Source organism: Natator depressus, chromosome 15 (assembly GCF_965152275.1).
Source record: "Natator depressus isolate rNatDep1 chromosome 15, rNatDep2.hap1, whole genome shotgun sequence".
Classification (NCBI taxonomy): Eukaryota; Metazoa; Chordata; order Testudines; family Cheloniidae; genus Natator; species Natator depressus.
The window spans coordinates 25258296-25277201 of record NC_134248.1 but is presented as its reverse complement, the minus strand read 5'-3'; the positions used below and the strand labels follow the sequence as shown (position 1 = coordinate 25277201).

Below are 18906 nucleotides of genomic sequence, written 5' to 3'. Positions count from 1 at the left end.
TGGCTGGGCCAGCTGCCAACTCAGTTCTTTCCTTTTAGGGACTCAGGGGTGTAGTATGTGTTTGGGTGGGTGTCAAGAAGTGGTATTAGGAAAGATCTGATCAGGCTGGTTTGTTTTGTACAGGTAAAAGTGAATCAGTCTTACTACATTTCTCTCATTTCCTCTGCCTATAAGGGGTTTTTTTTTTATTTTATTTTTAAAGAAACGTGTTGCAATGATTGTACTCTTTCTAGTTGTCCTAGTATATCCGGTTTGACACAGTTACAGAAGCCTGATGCAGGAGCAAACCTGTTTTTCTTTCCATTGGCAAAACAGGTCCATTATTATCTAGGAATCTGTGAGGTGAAAAGTTTCACATGTAATTGACTCTGATAATGTTATGTGTATATTAAAACATACACCCTCTTGTTTAAATATCTGTGGTGTGGATTATTTTTAACTTTCTTTAGTATACCTGTTTCTCTGAAAATGAACGAGACTGTTTTTTCTAGCAAATGGAAAAAATTGGCTTTTCCATGTGTTGTATACCTTTATAATAGATTTTAAAAATCAGGTGTAGAAATGTCTGTGGGTCTTAAGTTTTGGGAGTTAAAATATGGTATAAAGACACTTTGAAATAACCTAAAATACAGATATTTAAAGAGGAAACTGAGGAATACAGAATTTGTGGGATGGTTGTTCATTTTATTATTATTTTATTTGGCGTTCAAGCCCTTCCATAATTGAAAGTCTGTGTTACATTTTTTTAGGAGGCATAAGCAATTAACTGTTGTTTTCACATGGAATAGATAACTCAATTGTCAATTGGCATGAAGCTTAAAATAAGAATGTAGTCAAATAGTTTTCCACAATTTAATAACTTTAGGGAGATTTAAATAACTGTAATTTCTAATGCAGGTGTTTGCTAATATAATACACTAAATAGGCTAATCAAAATTCAGTATCTTGGCTAAATATCAAATACCAAATTATATTTCTATGGCTGACTAGATGTATTAGGTCACTTCCTCAAACAGCAAGTGAACTTGAATTTAAGCAATAGTCATGTGAAATAGCAGCATTAATTGAGATCACGTCATTTTTCTACCCTACTCAGCTCCCTTGCGGCAAAATTGAATAATCTCTCCTAATTTGGCCCACAAGATTGTGGAGTCTTGTCTACCTAGTCATGCAGTTCCTATGCATGTGTATTTGGTTGTTTGGGGGAGTCTTAGTTTGGGAGGAGGGGCAGTGAATAAGTTACATAGGGCGCCTAAGGCATGATAAAATAAGTCTAAGCCAGTTTATCCAAGAGTTGTATATTGTGAGTTCACTGACATACCAGATACACAATTGCTGAAGTAATTGGTTTTATAGTTTTTCTTTGCTTCTTTCTTACCTGTGTATAAAATATGCACACAGGGTCTGCTTTTTTTCTTTTTCAAAGGTGCTAAGCACCTGCAGATCTCACTGACTTCAAATGGGTGCCCTGCATTCCTGAACATCAAGCCTCTAGCTCTTGAATTGCCTGAGACTGATGCTGCAGGACTATCCCCTTTTAAATGATTGCACTAAAGAACAGTAATAAACCCTTAAGAAAAGGTTTTTTTCCCCACAGTGTTCTCCTGTTTGAACACTCCAAATATTGGCAAATTATTGAATAGAAAGTTTTATAACTCCAGGCTGATGGACATGAGGGTCCTGCAATCCTTTGGAATTCAGTGGTGCTGCTGAAGGTTAAAGGAATAGCAGCAACAAAGAATGCTGAACAAGTACTCTATCAACACAGAGTGCAGGCCAGGTAAACATGCTGCAAGCTGTTCTTTGCTGCCCTTCAAATGACTTTAAGTCTTGCAGTGATCACCTTTTTTTAAAATAGAGGTAGTAAAGTCTGTTTGTCCTGGTCCCATATTATCTTCTGTAGATCACAGGCTGTTCTTGTGCATAGACTTAAAAACAAAAAACCAGGTCTGTTTCACTCATGACACTAGTATAGGATGCACTCTGGGATTGAAAAGTTAAGTACATTAAGTTGACCCATTTGGTTGTTGGCAAAGTGTAATAGAAGCAGGTTCACTCCAGGTGCCAAAACAAATGGAGGAGAGAGAAGAGGAAAAATAAAAATAGACATAGCTGACTGTCTTTTAAAAGGGCAAAACACTTCTTCACCCAGAAGACAGCTAGAAATAAACACCTGTTTTTCTGATCGCTTACATGCACGCGACTGCTATAGTTGCCCTAGAGATGTTATGTGCTCTCACATGAAAGGCATAGTGGCCTGCAGCACTGTGAATGGGAGCGCCGGTTGCTCAGGAATATCTTTCTATTTTGATATGGTCACCCTATGGAAAAAAGTGAAATATTTTGGAATGGATAACGCTGAACAAGTTTTTCATCTCTAATTTCTACTGCTATCACATACTGCAAACAGACTCTTATGTCTTATGGCAATTCTAATGTTTAGTGTGTGAAAATTTTCCCTTCTGCTCCCTACTATAAGAATATCTCAAGTGATCATTTGTTTCCCATCTTCTCCTGACAAAAGGGGCAGATAAGTTTCTTCTTGGAATAATACAAAGGGCATCTCCTGTGGCCTACAGTTGAAAGGCTGTGGGGGACCAAGTCTTTAACTCAACCTGCTAATTCAAACACCTGATCACTTCTCCTGTCGCATAGCTGTTGTCCCCAGATGTTCTGATAGTTCTTTCTCTCTGCAGGGGGACGGAATCTCACTCCATGTTGCCCTGTCCCACTGGCTAACTAATATGCCCACACTACAGTAATGGGAGCCATATATAGGTATCCAGTTTAGCTAGAACAAAGTGAATGAAAACAGGCCAAGTCTCAGTTTCCTTGTAAACACCACCAAACAGTATAAAAAATCGCTGACTTTACTGCTGCTTTATGTTCCTCTTTTTCAGTTTGTCCAGCTGTGCTGGGAAAGGCAGGTAGCTGATTAATGCCTATTCTGAAGTATAACTGGCATTTACTGAGGAAACTCAGGCTGTCTTTTTGTTGGGAGAACCAAACTTGCAGTTCAGGTTCCCTTTGGACAAGTCAATATAGAAATTTGACAGGCTCTTACTTTAGAGAGAATCAAGGTGGGTGAGGTAATATATTTTATTGGACCAACTTCTGTTGGTGAGAGAGGCACCCACTTTGTGTGTCTATCATGGGACCAACACGGCTAGAATAGCACTGCAAGCAAAGTTCTTACTTTGTTAGATTTACCTGCTATTGTTACAAGTAACCCTCTGAACAACTGAAAGGAGACTAGAGAGGAAATATTTCTCTATACTTTTTCAGTTTGCTTTGTGCATTTATCACTTTGGGTGTAATTACTGTCAGTTTTTCCCATAGTCTCTGTGTGGGTCTTTCACACAGCCACAGAAGGTAGAGAAATTTTTCTAAAATAGGAAAATAGAATTGCAAAAGCATAAATATTGTCAAGAGGTTAGTGTCCAAAACTAGTGTAACTCATTTGTTTTATATTGGGAAGGTTTTCAGATTGATATCTTTTTAAATGAAGTCTTGATCATGCACCTATTTATCTATCCAAGACCAAATTTCTTAACATCTCGGCAAGTTAGATTGTTTAATTTAAACAAATATCTCTCAAGATCTTTCACTTTCCTGAGCCTCATAGGAGAGTGCAAAGTGTCACTAGTAGCGCTGTGCACATAACTAGGGTTTGGGGGGGGGGGTATTCTGAAAAATTAAAATTTTAGCTCAACCTAAAACTATTTTTAAAAAATTGGCAAATTGAAAAGTAAAAAGAAAACATTGTTTCAGATAAAACTAAACAGTTTGTTCAACCTGAAACTCAACATTTTGTTTTGTTGAATTTTTTAAAAAGCGTTTTAAATAAAATGGAAAGCAATTTTGAAATAAGTCGTCATGAATCAGAAAAAATGTCTTGATTTTTTTTTTCTGATTTTATTTTAGGACTTTGACTGAAACAATTCAGCGAAATTGACTCGAATTCACAAAATGTTTGTCAACCCAAATCTGCATTTATCATCTGAAGAAAAAAAAAATTTTAGCTGAAAAATTTCATCCAGCTCCCATAATTAGTGCCACAAACAGTCCAGATAGAAGTGAGAGGTTTTATTAAAGTTGTGGGTGCACCTTTAAATGTATTTGTGCTACAAATTATGTGTGCCTGGGCTAGCTGGGGCAGGTGCCTGAATCAGTTAAATACATTTTAGTGAATTCCTGGCTAATAACAGTATGCCTTGTATGAAACAGACCTCTTTTCTTTTTGTACCATCCAAAGACACCTTTAATGTAAGACTGATTCTAATGACTGAGTTGTTGTACTTTTTTGAAACCAACATCACTTTAAAAAACCCTTCAGAGTAGTCGTAAATTATATTGATGGGCATTTTCAATTTAATTAGAGCAGCCCCTTTGGTTGATACAAAGACAATAAGAGAGTATCACATTGAGGTCCAATTGATACCAGTGCAGAATGATCACTATTCTCTGATGTATCACAGCTTTGTGATAGTGGTATCTTTACTGTATGGTTGCTTAGGGCAATCTGTTGTACCTCACTGAAGAATATTGTTGTAAGAGTTGGCACTTCAGCCAAGAGACTGAAACTAAAACTGTCGTATCAAAGAGCTCATAGTGGATTTCCTTCCTTGCTTTACAAGTAGTTTCTATTTCCAAATAAAGCATCCCTCACCTGGAACAGTTCCCCTCCCATAGCCACCTTTATGCATCTAAAAAGACTTCCTCATCCACTCAGCCCAGCTGGGAGCAGATGCCAAGGGGGAGATGACACCATCCCAAAGGAAGTGATGCTTGTTGACATGCAGTCACAAAGAGGCCTGATTGTACATTCCATTCCCAAACAAGAATCGCCATTGAGCAAAGCAGGGCAATGCCTGTCCACATTGCCTCGTGACTGCCTCTGAATAAGCCTGACCTCTTCTTGAGTCACTTCCTTTGGAATGGTGTCAGTTTGCCCTTGCCATCTGCTCCTGGCTGGGCTGGGTGACTGAGGAAGCCTGCTCAGAAGCAGGAAACCTTCTCTAGAGTATGGCACACCGTACCAGCTGAGGGACACTCAATTAGTAGAACAAGTTGTTGGGAGCCATTGGAGAAAGGAATACGATGGATTCAAGAAACATTTACTGGCCAGCACCTTTTCTTGGCAGTAACCCTTGTGGAACTGTCTAGGGCTGTTGTTGGAATACATGATTGGAGAGCTTTAAAATCCTTATTCTGTGTTCACACTTTCATTTGGGTATTACAGCCTGATTCTGAGCTGCTGGGAGCTCTTAACTCCTGTTCTCAAAGTCAGTCGGTGTTGATCATCAGCACCTTGCAGGATTGAGACTCCTCCTCCCCTCCCCCACACATGCTTGAGCACTCTTTGGAACTAGGAGCCAAATTGTGGCACAGCATGAAAATTGCTTCAGAATGACTGCAGTCCAGTTTCTCATCACCAGTCGCTTCATGCCCCCTCCAGCTTATCTTTCCCCATGTAGATCATTTATAGAAATGTGAATAATCCTTTCTTTCATGCTGCTTGTTTTGCTACTTGTGTGTCTGTGTGGGTGCATGTATAAAATGTTCATTTAAATTATTTAAGCATGATTTAATAGGAACACTGGTCTTAAATTTTGTTGTGTCCCCTAACTCTACATTTTGGGGCTGAATTTACCCAGACTGTGTCCCTGTAAGCATGCATACTGGAGGTGTTAGTGAATCCATGACAGATACAGGCATAGAACCCAGGAGTTGTAAAGTGTAGCCTGGAATAAAATCCTGCTGGGTTTTGCATTCCTTAGGCATTCAAAGATAAACATCTCCACCAGAAGATTCAAAGATCAAATGAACCAGGCAGATGCCCAGAACACAATGTATATTTCCACTTGGTATCACTTTCATATTGCATTTGGTTTGTTTAGAAGGCGGGGAAATGTTAGTAGGACACTTATCCTTTTAAGCAGCCATTGGGAATTAGGCCAATTTGACAAGCCTTGGGCCAATTACTGTAAAAGGTTTACAGTGCACTGTTCTGCTACCAAAAATAAACGATAAGGGTGGCCTTACAGAGAGCATTATGCGCTGTCATGCAGGAAACTTGGTTCCACCTCTGTGATGGGGAAGATGGTGGCACTTTAGCATCACTTCCTTGTGCAAGACAGTTGGAAGAGCATTGGGTGGAAGTATCTAGCAGTAATTAATGTGGCCTGAAATGAAAGAGTGGGTGAAACACCAGTCTCCATCAGCCGGACTGTGTAATCATTAGGTTTAGTCACTGTATTGGTACATAAGGGTTTTGAGTAGGAGATTATAGTCTGGCCTAATGGGGAAAAAATCTGGCCACTGGTTGTCCCTTCATAACTCATCAAAAGTCCTGATTCTGGAAATAAATATAGGCAGGGTAGGTGGGTCTGGCTCCAATGAACTATGTATTCAGTGAACGGGAGTGCAGGTTACAGCTCAAGAAAGACATTGAAATGGTCTTAGTTATTCTTTCTCCGATAACATCATTTCAACCTACTTTGCCCTGCTAGACCATCTGCCATCCAAGTATCTCTCAAAGTGCTTTATAAACACTAAAGAATGAAAAATGTCTGACGCAGGTATTTATTCTCCCCATTTCTCAGCTGGAGGAACTGAGGTGATTTCTTGCCCAGATGCACACAGAAAATCTGTGGTAGAGTTGGGAGTAGAACCCAGGTGTCTTGACTCCTAGTGCTGTTGTAATGCCTACAGACCCTGGTTGGCGACAGGCGCGATTGAATCTGGGACCTCTGGAGCTTAGTGCATGAGCCTCTACGGCATGAGTTAAAAGCCAACTGTCTGTTAGCTAAGGCTGTAGAGCAAACTTCATGTATAAAAAATCACACTCTTCCCGCCCCCACACCCCCCAGGACAGAAAACCACACTCAGGAGGTGTGTGGGTTACACTCTGCCTTACCCCAAGCCCTTCCTTCTAATGTTACTTGATGTATAGTTGTGTCCAAAGTCACTAGAGCATTCACCCTGCCCCTCTATCTTCTTGGAGCACACAGGATACCAAGAGACTGTGAGGGCCATTGCTGACTCTGTTGCATCTTGGATATGCCTGGAACACAAGAGCCAATTTTCCTACATTCTGCACCATAAGGCTAGAGAGAGTGAAAATGGAGGATGTGGAATTATATGCGTGAGGTTCATATATACAAGGTTCAGTGATATGATACAGCCCCCAATAGTCTAAATTTCAGTCAAATATTTCCTACTTGGGCTCCAAACAAATCCCACTTTCATCTCTGTACATCTTGTTCTGTCAGACTGAGTGGCTTCCCTTGGGGGCCATTCTACCTAAGCACCATTCACCATCCCAGAGTAGCGGGAGTTTAAATGAGCAGCAGTGAAAGAGTTAATCATATTCATATTTAAATTGTCTCCACCGAGCTATGGAGCTAACATCCCAGTCAGATGGATGGGAGGCAGTTCAGAACGTTCAGCGCTATTGCAAGGTTATACTCATAGGCATAAAAAATAAGAGTCTAAATTCAGTCAAAACAAATGGGGTCACTATGTCTGGCATGCCATACGATATTGGCTCAGGCAGAGCCTGACTGGCTCTAGAAATGCCAGAATGGGTACCGTCTGCTCTGTCGTATAGTCACTTCAGCATCTTTTTTTTAATTGCATAAAGGGATCCTTTAAAGAGTTGAGTGATCAGAGTTTGAACACCTATCGACCCCGTGATGTTTTTCCAATGAAGATCAGTCTAGGAATTGCCAATCCTTACCACAATCCTCAGGAAAAGTGAAGGGTGAGCCTTGGACTGGGTGATCATGAGTGTGAATGAGTCAAGGTGGATATTCCAATTGACCTATTTCAAAGACGTCCTCCAATCCCTGCATAGTCTGACTTTCCCAAGGCAGTTCAGTGAGTAATGGCCTCTTGCCATGGAAATTAGACATTGACAAGGGGATTGGCAGTACATCCAGATTTGATGATTTACGTCCAGTGGAGAACTGGGACTGAAGAGTCAAAAGGATGAATCTTGGCTGAACACGAGCGACTAGAACTCTGACCCTGCATTATTAGTAAATAGACAGGCATGTGCAGTTGGAGGGCGAGATCCATAGCTGGGGTAAATCAGACACTGAGATTTAAATCTAATAATACTAATTCCTAGCTTTTATATTGTGTGCTTCCGCCATAGATCTCAAAGCACTTCACAAAGGAGGTCAGTATCATCCCCATTTTACAAATGGAAAACTGAGGCACGGAGAGGTGACATGTCTTACCCAAGGTCACTAGCAGCCCAATAGCAGAGCTGGGAAGAGAACCCAGGTCTCCTGAGTCCCAGTGCAGTATTCTGTCCACAAGGCAACACTGCCTCTTTCTACCAGCCAAGGGTCTGGCCCTCCATTTTTAATGCTTTTGTCTCCAGTCCATTTGAATAATTACAAATATTTCTTCTCTTGCTCTAAAACATCTTAATTGATTCAGAGCTTTGAACTTTATAACTTGGGTTATAAGCCTGAGTGACTGTAAAATAAATGTAACACATGGATAATAGATCACTATTGACATTATAGTTCTGTACATAGACTTCAGTTTTTGTACCTCTTATGAGTAAGTTTTAAAAAAAACCCAACAGCACTCCACAGAGTGGAAGGCTCAGGGAATTAGTAATAGAATACACAGCCTCTCCCCTCAGGTCCTTGGACTGAAGCATCCGATGAAGTGAGCTGTAGCTCACAAAAGCTTATGCTCAAATAAATTGGTTAGTCTCTAAGGTGCCACAAGTACTCCCTTTCTTTCAGTACAATCTGAAGCTCACTATAGTCTGACGCCTTCTTAGTGAGTTGCATCAAGAAGGTTTGCGTGTTTATGTTCCCAAGAGTCAGGTGTCCACATTCCAGTTAGCATCCTGGTCTCAGCAGAGAGAGACCAAAGGCAGAGTGGATTTTGGAATCTGAACTCCGCTTCTCACTACTGTGGTCTCCCCATAGCCAGGGTGGTGCACGTTGACAGTGGCGTAGCTTGTGTGGCTACTCGCTACGTTCTACCTGTTCTGTGGACAATAGGTTCCCAAGTTGTCAGTGTGGCCTCATCACAAGCAGTTCAATTATCTTCAACTTTAAATCAAAATCTATATAGTGAGGACTTTGAAGCAGGGAATCGATGGCCTGGGAAATGCGAGGTTCCCTAGTAATGTCATGTCAAAAGGAGAGAGGATTGACACATCAAAACGCCAAATGAAATCCTCTTCCACCCATATCTCTGGACTGAGGAACCTGAGAAGCCAGGATAAACTCCTCAGTTGATTCAGACTAGTGCCCAGCTTGGCAAATATCATCTCCCTTTCCGTTACAGTCTTGCTAAGGCAATGCATCTGGAAGAACAAGCTGCTACTGTTGCTACAGCTGCTTCCTGTGTTCTGGCTCAAGGAGGCTTCTCTGGCCAGCTTTCCGTAGAGTTGTCTACAACTGGAAATTACCAAGATAGCTGTTCTGGAATGACTCCATGACCCTGCTTACTTTGGAATAAGAGTGTGCATTCAGGGTCTCCTTTGGAAGACGTTATTCCAGAATAGCTATTTCAGTAGAGTTTCAAGTGTGCAGAGGTCCTTAATGCCCAGGCCCTGAGGTCTCACACTGCCCTTTGGTTTCAGAGTAACAGCCGTGTTAGTCTGTATTCGCAAAAAGAAAAGGAGTACTTGTGGCACCTTAGAGACTAACCAATTTATTTGAGCATAAGCTTTCGTGAGCTACAGCTCACTTCATCCAGCTCACGAAAGCTTATGCTCAAATAAATTGGTTAGTCTCTAAGGTGCCCCAAGTACTGCCCTTTGGGGCACTTTTCCCAGCCTGGCTGCAGAGTCGCACTAAATGCCAATCTCCGGTTATCCCTGCTACAGCGCAGAGTGGAAGCAGGAAGCCAGATGACCTGGAATCCTACTCAACTGCCTTTGGGGCTGGAACCATCTCATGTGTCCCTGTGCCTTAATTAGTGGAGGCAGCATGACTGTTTGTCAATAGTGCTTGAATGAGCCTCTGTCTCATTGCCTTGTGGTCAGAGCCAATACCTCACATGTTCATCAGGGTTGGGCGACTTCCTGGACAGACAGAAGAGTGGTTGCTCAGGTCTCGAATCGAAGCAGAGAACGCAGCTTCCCTGGTTTAAAGCCTATAAATAAAGGAATGAGTTCACTGAACTGGGGAAAAGGGAAGTTCCTCACTGGACAACATTTGCCAATCTAGCCCTGGGGTAACTCCTGCCTCCCTTGGTGTAAATAGAGCAGCCCCATGGTCCATTATTAGTCATGGAGTTGCAGGTCCCAGAGGGACATGGTGTCATCAGTGACAGCTGCTTGTGGGATGGGAGTCTCATCCTTGCTAGGGAGTAACTAGAAGGGTGCAGTAAGTTCCTTTTTAAAAAATGTATCCGCATCCTTGCTAATTGCCCTGGGCGCCATATACTCCCAGGGCCAAAGGCAGCTGTACTGTGAGCAGACAATGGCATAACTTCACAGAGGCTTTTGTACCCAGTTACAGCAGGGCTGAAACTGGCCCTTGATATCCCAAGGTAGAGCTACCATTACACATAATGGGATCCCCAGTCAGAGATTTAGTGACGTTAGAAAAAAGCCAGATAAAAGAGCCAGTCTCTTTCCTCCCTCCCTCAAATACCTGCTGGTCACCAAAAGAGGTGTCGGCCCCAGCACATGTACAGGGTGTGTACAATGACCTGCTTGTCTATGCTGGCTAGAGTCTGCTGCATTGCATCCATCTCAGAGCTCTTCTCTGCTTCATTCCACATTAGTTGTAAAGCAGTCTTACCATCAACCCCAGGACTGTTCTATTTAGTTTCTTTTTAAAAGAGAGTGAATTTAAAGCTTGTGAAATTGATAGCCCTGGTGACCAAAGTTCCCTCTGTCACGCTGTCTGGAGTAGCTCACAACTTTGAGTGCCCACCTCAGGGCAGACACCCCAAACTGGTGTTATGTTCTATAACTGGATTTCACCAAGCCAGTAACTAACTGGATCACTATTCCAGTCTTACCATGGAGTCACAGGCAGTCCTCTTAGACTCTCCAGCCTATCTTGCCACCCACACAATCTGGATTTTGTGATAATGATCACTTAAACCAAAAATCACACCAGATCAGGTTTCTCCCAGTGTTACCCCAGATAAATTGGTATTCCAGATCTTACACCAAAGACAACATTGCCAGCCAATTCTATAGTTAACTATAGGTTTATCAGCTAAGAAAAGGAAATGAGAGTTATTGAGAGGTTAAAGCAGGTAAAATATATTAACAGGTGAGTCACAGTTTGTAAGTCCAAATGGTGGCAGAGATGTAATAAACTGCCAGTTTCCCAAGAAAAATTTCAAGGTGCCCAGAGGTGTCTCTGGGGATCTCTGCTTTGTATTTGGCCCACTACCCTGTAAGAGTCCAAACAATCTGAGATAAAGGATCTTTGAATCCATATTTATATCTTCTCACAGAAGATAAGCTGACAGTCTCTTTACCCAGTTTTGCTTTTCCTTTGATGATGATGAGGGGCGAGGAATGCGCTTTGAGTCTCTGACCTCAGGTCACCACACACAGTGGCCATTTGCTTTGAAATTAGCACCTTTTCTGATAAAGTCCTTCATTAGCCTTCCCCAAGTCGTCTTTGATGTCTGATGAGTTATTTAGTTACAGGGAAAGGAGTACTTGTGGCACCTTAGAGACTAACCAATTTATTTGAGCATGAGCTTTCGTGAGCTACAGCTCACTTCATCGGATGAAGTACTCCTTTTCTTTTTGCGAATACAGACTAACACGGCTGTTACTCTGAAACCTGTCATTATGCAAGGCACTGCATTTAGCCGTATGGAGTGGAATTCATTTTGGTTAGTCTCTAAGGTGCCACAAGTACTCCTTTTCTTTTTGCGAATACAGACTAACACGGCTGTTACTCTGAAACCTATTAGTTACAGGGGTATTTCCAATGGAAATGTTAGCTATTACATTATAACGGCAACAGATACGTGAAAACAACAGAAGTAACATTCCACTAGTTTTCATGAAGTTTAAACACCTGAATACACTCTTACATTTACATTCATTTTGACCTATACTAATACATAAGTGAATTGGCCTGAATACACTCGAGCATGACCAGGTCAGCCAGCATCACACACACTATCCACACAACTGGTATAGGATGGGCAGTACAAGCTTCCTTGAAGTGAGCACCCCCAGAAGTGAGAGTTTAAGTCTCTGTCTCCATGCCTGTTTAATCCTTACCCTCTCATCACACTGCCAGCAAAGATACCAGCTAGTGGTCAGTGAGGCAGTGATTTATGACATGGACACCTGTCCATTGGAAACTGCACTGAGACCCACCAAATTAAAACCACATTAGCACCGAAGAGCCATCCATCAGTAGGCATTGTAGATCAGTGCTGGCCTAGGCTTACCTGCATCACCTGAGCATAATTATTTGGAACTAGACTCCAGCTGTGGAACCACTGCCTTCCTTCATTGGCATGTGGGAGAGACTTAGATTTTAGCAATAGCTAAAGAAGTGGTTTTTCTTGAAGTCTTGGCTAAAGGAGAAAGCCTTTAGCATATAGCGAGGGGGATCCATGTGTTTCCACATCCGGTTTATTTAGTGATGTGAATTCTTATGTCTAAGTGAAACTCTCATATCAAAAAGTCAGTGAATGGATTCCATCAATCAGTTCAGAAGAAATGGCGTTTCTGGCCAGGACGTTTTCACATCACCTTTCCTCTACTCAAAATTACTAAGATCCAAAAGGATCTAACTTCTATTAAGAATCACTTGTTAAAAGTTGTTGTTTAAAACAGGCTTCTCTAGTTCTTCAGTGCTAATACTTTGAGCCTTACTTACAGAATTAGAAATGAGCTCAGTCTTCTGAGTAATAAAAAAAGAAAAATCATAATCATGCTCTAGTCTTATGAAAGACTGCCTGGGACACAGAGCCAACTCTCAGTGGAAGAGAACTGAAAAGCAAGCTCCCGTCCCCCAGAGAAATTAAAACACAACAACTTCGCCCATGGGATCATAAGGGGCTCAAATCCTGCTCTCATGTTTGTATACATGCATAGGCCCATTGACTTTCTCCTAATGCTTGGCTTCTCAGCAAAGAGGCTACTTATGGGAGTGAGTCACATGATTGTGCAATGAGACACAGAACTGATCTCATCCTCTCTATTCGGTATTGCAGGGTGGAGGTAAACTGAAAGTTTGCACAGCTCGTAAGTGCTTTGTGACCATATGAAAACCACTTGGGAAGGCTCTGAGGACACCCCTGTATGGAATCCTGCTGCAACCCCCTAGGTCTGCCAGATGGGGTTTTAGGCTGACCCTGTAATCGATTTGGGAGGAGAGTATCTTTTTCAGAGTGGTAGCTGTGTTAGTCTGTATCAGCAAAAACAACCAGGAGTCCTTGTGGCACCTTAGAGCAGAGGTGGGCAAACTACGGCCCGTGAGCCACATCCAGCCTGTGGGACTGTCCTGCCCGGCCCCTGAGCTTCCGGGCTGGGGAGGCTAGTTCCCGGCCCCTCCGCCGCTGTTCTCCCTCCCCTGTAGTTACGCTGCTGCGCGGGCAGTGCGGCTTGTGCCCGCCCACCTCCCAGGCTTTCCCGGGCTTTCCGCTCTGAGTGGCCTGGTAAGAGGGTGGGGGGAGGGCGGGGTGGGATAAGGGGCAGAAGGTCCCGGGGGGCAGACAGGGGGCAGTTGGAGGGGGCGGAAGTTCGGTGGGGGGGCGGTCAGGAGACAGGGAGCAGGGGGGATTGGATAGGGGGTCGGGAGGACTCGGGATGGGGGGGACAGGGAGCAGGGGGAGTTGAATAGGGGGTGGGGTCCTGGGGGGGCAGTTAGGGATGGGGTCCTGGGAGGGGGAGGGCAGGAGACAAGGGGGGGTTGGATGCGTCGGGGGGGGCCTGTCAGGGGGTGGGGGTGTGGATAGGGGTCGGGGCAGTCAGGGGACAGGGAGCGGAGGGGTTGGATAGGGGGTGGGGTCCCGGGGGGGCAGTTGGGGGTGAGGGGTCCCAGGAGGGGGGTTGGATGGGTCAGGGGTTCTGAGGGGGGGTGTCAGGGGGCAGCAAGAGGGAGGGGGCAGATAGGGGGCAGGGACCAGGCTGTTTGGGGAGGCACAGCCTTCCCTACCCAGCCCTCCATATCGTTTCACAACCCCGATGTGGCCCTCGGGCCAAAAAGTTTGCCCACCCCTGCCTTAGAGACTAACAAATTTATTTGGGCGTAAGCTTTCGGGGACTGGCTACAGCAGGCTCTTGCAGAGATGGTTTTATGGAGGTGGAAAAACAGGTAGACATTGAGCCCTTGGGTCTAAAAGACAGGCGTTTCTCATGGGAACACTACAGCACACTGTAATAATAATTAGATCTTTTCAGTGGCTCTTAAAGCACATCACAAAGGTTCTCAGTACCATTATCCCATTTTTACAGATGGGGAGATAAAGGCACAGGGAAGGGAAGCAACTTGCCCAGGGTCACCCAGCTGGCTAGTGGCCAAGCTGGGCATAGAGCTTCATTTTCCTGAGTCCCAGTCCCATGCTCTATCCACTAGGCAACACTGTCTCCTTGTATCTGGAAGGGTTCCTAACACACTTCCTCCAGGCACACGGTAAACCACCTGTGTGGATATTATGAGACTTTACTGGCTGAATAAATCTAGGAAGAATGAAAATAAAATCCTTCGTGCCTGTTTGATCAGCACAGAAACATTGCTTCCTACTGGCATAGGAACTGCTGATTTCTTGCATCAGTCTGTATCCTGCATTGTAAGTCTTGTTTTTATTAATAAACCATCCTTAATCAAAAAAAGAAAAGGAGTACTTGTGGCACCTTAGAGACTAACCAATTTATTTGAGCATAAGCTTTCGTGAGCCACAGCTCACTTCTGTAGCTCACGAAAGCTTATGCTCAAATAAATTGGTTAGTCTCTAAGGTGCCACAAGTACTCCTTTTCTTTTTGCGAATACAGACTAACACGGCTGTTACTCTGAAACCCATCCTTAATCAGATCATGACAGTTGGTGTATCTAAAATTAATTCCCAGTGACATTTGGTCACTTGCAAACCCCCATACTAAGAGCTAGAGTTTAAGGGGGCCCGAGCCTGCAATGTACTGCGAGGTGCTAACACCCTCTGTTCCGATAGGACTGAAATGGGGTTGAGGGTGCTCACCCCTGTGAAAGATTAGGCCCTGGGTTAGCAGCTCTGTGAGGGACCTGTGAGTGCATTTTGCTATACGTTTCAGACTGATCAACTTTAGGGGTTAAGAGGATTAGATCAAATTATTGGCTTAGCTACTTTACTACAATTACAGCCCAAATGTCAGTTTAAACCCACAGGCTTCATTAAATACACTGAAAATAAATCCTGCATCTCTTCTCTCCAAGCCCATAACCTGCCCCTACAGTAGATCCTTCCAGCCACGCAGGCTTGAGTGTGTCTGCACTGTACTGCTGAGCCTCAAATAATCAAGATCTTCTGCAAAAGTAAATTCCGTGCTGAGCAAATAACCCGACGGACCTTTCTATAACCACACACACTGGGCCTCAGACACCGCATCTACCTGTGTTTGGGGGAGCGGGGATTAATTCAAGTGGCCTCCAATAATGAGGGTGGCTGCCACCAGTGCTAAAATTTGTGGAAGTCTGTTTTCATGCTTTTAGCCTACATTCGAGAGGGACAGTCAGGCTTCCTGACCTATTTTGTGTGTCACAGCCACAGCATTGCATTGTAAGAAGGAACAACTATTTGAGCAGACTGAGTTTAGGGCCTCCCTAAACCTAATATCATTGGGGTTCCCCTGACTCCTGAAGCCAGACTAATCTCAAACATCACACCTCCTCCCCATTTGGATGCACATGCAGACTGATCAGGTATAATCTGTTTAATTCCTGCATTCATTCATTGCTACAGTCTGAATTGGGGTCTGGATCTTACTCAGGGGGATGGGCTCTGAGCGAATAGTTCTTCCATTCTAAATTCTCCAACTGCTTCACTTCGGTAACTTTACACCTCCTCCTAATTTGTCAGTGTTCAATAACTGTCCTCTCCTGCTCAGCTGGACGCAGCACCCACTACTTCACATGTCTACGGGAGCCATTGTCCTCCTCACCAGTTCCTATTGGAAATAGCTGCTGCCCATCTGTTTCTGCCACATGGCCACCGGCAGGACCCCAGAAATGAACAAATATCTAACGTCCAAGCGACTAATTCCTAGAGCCTTTGCTAGCTGGAGGCTCACGACTAATTCCTAGAGCCTTTGCTAGCTGGAGGCGTGAGCCTGACAAGTGCTAAATGAACAGGTGTCCTCACCACGGGGGCTGACACTGATTGGAGGCTATGCCAGCAGCCGTAGAGGAGGGGCCAATTGTGGAGACTGAATACATGTCAGCGGAGCCCGTATTACTCTGCTCCTGTGCTGCACCTGAGAACGTCCGCTTCCAGGGCTGTTGAAACAGGAGAAGGAAACAATAGACAGTCTCTGCCCCCTGGAGAAGGCCTTGGCCATGGAATGCTCTACTAAAGAAACCCAAAACTAACAAACAAAGCTGGTAATGGAGTCCTCAGCTTGTCAGACAGTGCGGCGGAGACTCCAAACAATTTACACGACCTTCTAAAATGGGTCAGCCTCAATGGTTTTTTTTTTATAGCTGCATTAATAAGACTGGGTAATGCTCCACACTGTTTCAGAGGCATTGGTTAGGAAGAGAAGCCATTAGGTTGCTTGGTAACGGACACAACACCCCTACCCGGGGTAAGTTAGCCCTGAAGCCTGCACACTGTTTGATGCTATGAAAAGCAAAGCAACTGGCAGATGCCAGTTCAGTGTCTCTGTGAGACAACTCACTGAAGGGGCCTTAAGGCAAGTAGTAGACCGTAAAAAGTCTTGCTGGGAGGGCTGGTATCTTTAGCATCAGACAAGTCCGCATGTGTGTACACAAATTAAAATTGTAGAAGGAAGGCGCCGGTTGCTACTCAACTGGTTTTCAAAGAGCTGTCAGAGTATTAACCAGTTAATACCAGCAGCTGGTTCTTGCACTCAGCTACAGCCTAGCTGAAGGCCTAATCCTGAAGGGTGCTGAGCGCCCTTTACTACCCATTTAAACCAGCACCTCCTAACTGCGCTCAGTTCCATTTTTAAGTGCAAACATGGATGATGAAGTGCAGTTTCTCAAAGCTAATGCTGACAAAGACAGCAGTGATCTAAGTCAAAATGTGTTGCCATTAGTGCCTACAGATGTTGTGACGTTAATTGGCATTGGGCATTTATCTGGGTCTGTGTAGATCTCCCCATTTTAGTAGCTGAAACAGAAGCTGCTTATTTACATCAGTTTTTTCTAGATGTGACCGTCCACTGGATTTTTGCTGTGCTCCAAAGGGAGTGGGGGATGGAACTGAAAAGTGTATTACAATCCCCAATGCACGACTCAGAAAGGCTTTTTAATAGCTCTGTAATTAACACCTGCAAGGCAGTCCCATTCTGCAGAAGAAAGATGCCTTTTCCCTGATCAAGGAAAGCAAACTCACCCTCTCCTCCATCATGGAGGAAATCTTAACTCCAACCTTTGCCTGACAGTGGAGTTTCAGCTGTAGAGTCCAGTAAGCATCAGATCCAAGCGAACAACTGGATGTGTATGAAACGGCTGCATTATATACGTGCTGATCGATAGGAAGCAAATCTTTTTTTTTTCTTTTAAATGCCAGTTGTCTAAGATGTGCAGCTGCATGATGGATGGCAAAAGCATGGGAGAAGCAGGGAATGAATTAAAAGGAGGACCACTTGCATGATGGGGCAAAGATGGCATTTCCTAAGCAGCCTCTCTCTCTCTCTCTCTCTCTCTCTCTCTCTGCCCAAATGTCTGGGCAGAGAATTATATCCTGGCCTGCAGCTTCAGGAGGAGTTTTGCAGAAGGCATGTGAAAGCCTGAGTTGTACATCCCTGCCAGAGAAAGGGTGCTTGAGGAAAGCCACCAAAAAATAAAGTTCTCATTCACATGCTGACATTCCAGCTCTGATCACCAGGTTGACACTTTTCCAGAACCTCCTTGCTGCATACAACAGCCTGGCGCATCCCTAGCCTCTCATATATAGATCCTTCCATTATTCACAGCTCTTCCCTTTAAAAACAAGCTCTTGTTAATTTTGCTGGTCACTCGTTGTGTGCATAGAAACTAGGTCACTGGAGAGAGAGTGAGATGAATTTGATACCTTCCCTTGCCCGGTGTGGAGGGAAGTGAGGTAGGTAGCTTGCTTGTGCTCTGTTTAACTCCTGCCATGCCATGCAGCTTTTCTCTGAGCAACAGTCCTGCACGGGGATGAATGGGAGGGATTGGTTCAAGCTCCTTTTCCAGCCCCATCAATGGTGATTCCATTGCTACAGAAGAGAGAGAGCTCTAAATCCAAGTTGATCTGTATCCATCCTTTTCTTCACCACCAACATCCCTGAGTAGTTATAACTAGCCTTAGGAATTATTATAAGAGATTGTCATCCTGTCCTTATTTCCCCCCACCCCATCTCCTAGCCCTGTCCTTGTGATCATCTGTCCTTGTAAGCTGGTTGGGGTGGGGACTCCACCTTCACTAACTTTGCCGAGTGGCAGGTGTCTTTATGGAGCTCTATAAATATTTCATACCAGGATCATGACTAGAACAGAGTTTGGCCTCTGCGAGGATGGTACCAGACCATGGTACAAGACGGTTGTGGCTCCATCACATTACAGTAGCCCAATGTGGCTACCTTTTGTAGACCAGCAGTTATTCTACTGCAGTAGCACCCAGGGTCTCCAGTGAGGATTGGGGCCCATTTTGCTAGGCACTTTACAAACTGGTCCCTGCCCCAAGGAGCTTGTGACCCAGACCCATGTTAAAATGGTTATCCCACTCTGGACTGGGTCATAGATAACCGA

At 44.0% G+C, this 18906-nt stretch overlaps 1 protein-coding gene across 1 annotated transcript in view; it reads left to right on the top strand.

The window, feature by feature from the left end:
• Positions 1-18906, top strand: part of HIP1R (huntingtin interacting protein 1 related) — a 58947-nt gene that overhangs the window by 949 nt on the left and 39092 nt on the right. The gene's annotated exons all lie outside the window — the stretch shown is intronic.